This window comes from Engraulis encrasicolus, chromosome 21, assembly GCF_034702125.1.
Source record: "Engraulis encrasicolus isolate BLACKSEA-1 chromosome 21, IST_EnEncr_1.0, whole genome shotgun sequence".
NCBI lineage: Eukaryota > Metazoa > Chordata > Actinopteri > Clupeiformes > Engraulidae > Engraulis > Engraulis encrasicolus.
The window spans coordinates 18891124-18893090 of NC_085877.1; the positions used below are offsets into that span (position 1 = coordinate 18891124).

At 45.7% G+C, this 1967-nt stretch overlaps 1 protein-coding gene across 1 annotated transcript in view; it reads right to left on the reverse strand.

Annotated features, from left to right (window-relative positions):
• The window catches only part of tmem102 (transmembrane protein 102), a 40256-nt gene extending 38786 nt beyond the window's left edge, over positions 1–1470 (reverse strand). The window contains exon 1 of the mRNA XM_063186332.1: positions 1126–1470. The gene's annotated coding sequence lies outside the window, so the exon portion shown is untranslated. The remainder of the gene's footprint in view (positions 1–1125) is intronic.
• Positions 1471–1967: the final 497 nt, after the last annotated feature.

The following is a 1967-nucleotide window of genomic DNA, read 5'->3' on the forward strand; positions in this document are numbered from 1 at the left end:
ATGTATTACCACCGTTTCAATGTGTATAAAAAGGCAAAATGAGGAATAATATTATGATTCTCTTTCATCCAGCGGACAGCTGTCAAACCCTGTTGCACTCTGGAATATTAAATATAGCCTACAGGTTATTGAAAATGTAAACACCTATGATGAAATGTAAACACCCATGTTGAACATAGGCCTATACGTTATTACAATATTAGTACGTTCTAGTAAGTTTTGTCCATCGACATTTTATACTATCTCTATCAGTTGCTCGTTATCATAGGCCCATAATACGCTACAACCTGAGGTTCAACATTCTCGAATTGGACGTGCTCCCATAGACAACTAGCAGGTGCGCCAGGGTGGAGAATTATAGCATACTTCAGGCAAAGTCTAAACAAACAGAGTCACCTCTGTTCACTACAGCAACATTATAAACAAAACAAGTCATAGACAACAAACGAGGCAGCTGGTGATCATTCGTAATCGGATAATGCAGAAAATGTTGCTACCTGGGCGAGCGCACGTGAGGTAACGACATGGTTAAAAGTTTACCCCAAATTGTTACACATCCACCGTTGTTGAGCTCTGTAACAGTTACTCGTTTGTTACACCGTTAGTAAGTTGCCTGCGGATTCCAGTGTGTGCGTGTGCAATTTTGTAGCGTAATTTGAACGATGGCCATTACCTCTGCCCTCCTTCGCCAGCTATGTAGGTCAAGTAACGTTAGCTCGCAAGATTAACGTCCAGGGACAGCCCCAAGCTAATTAGCTATGAAAGACAGCTATTTGTCCCACTGACAAGTTCATGTTCATAATCAAAGGCGGTGCTTTCTGAGTATTTGGTAGATGTTGGGATGTAGGTACGGAACCCCGCGTGTATTGCGCTTCTTCGGCGGAGCAGCACCTGCGTTTCCTGACGCTACCCCAACCCCACTCACAGAGGGTCGGTGCGTGAAAATTCACATTCCCCAGTTCTGGTCAAGCGGCTCAAATTAGCTAGCTCATTTGCTAGCAAGCCAGACAGGAGGGGATAAATGCTGCCTGCGAGAGCTAGCGCGCTAACAAGTATGCTATCCACGACATCAACTGAGATTTGGAGAAAAAACGAGCGCTGCGGTTATGTTATGTGGGAACACACCCGTGTGCTGGTCTGAAGTTGTGTCTTATCTCCGGGGCTGTTCGGCTGGGATTGCGCACTGGTGTCCGATTCCCCGTCCCGTCATCTTCAGCCCAACAGGTCCAGGCGTCCACCTTCCCCCCTGACAACACAAACTCCGGAAACACTGTGCCAGAACTGAGAATCTTGGGAACGGTAGTAAGTTATGCAGTCAACACTTGGCCTTGAAACTACAACGCGCAACCCCACATGGAGTTGCGTAGCCCTATGATATTGTCGATCCATGTAAACTAACTGGATTACGGGGTCCTTTCTGTCATAAAATGGCATAGCCGTCTGTTACCAGATTAAATACGGCTGTTCCGAAAGTAAACATGGCCTGATCTAGGCTTAAAAAAAATCATGAATGCAGCCAATTGTGTTTTTTCTTAATCCTCCAACTTGATTTAGATTGTAGGGTAGCCTATGTGGTGCAAGGATGACGTGAAAATCCCTTCTGTATGACGACAGCAAGAATATTTTCCCATTACAGAATGCTTGCCCATGATAAAAAAAAACCCTCTGCTTCACTTTGTTAAGTCTACAGAGAGAGAGAGAGAGAGAGAGAGAGAGAGAGAGAGAGAGAGAGAGAGAGAGGGAGAGATACGGTGGAGGTGGGTGGTGTCAAAGAAGGATAGGATTCTCTCCAGAGAGAGAAAGAAAGAGAGGGAGGGGGGAGTACTCAAAGAAAAGCAGCTCCGTCTCGTTTTGAAGACACAATTGTCACCGCGGGCTGCCTGCACGCACACACGCACATACACACACACACACAAACAAGTCCTCTGACAGCATTTTAAAATTCTTCCTCCCCTCCTCTCTTCTTC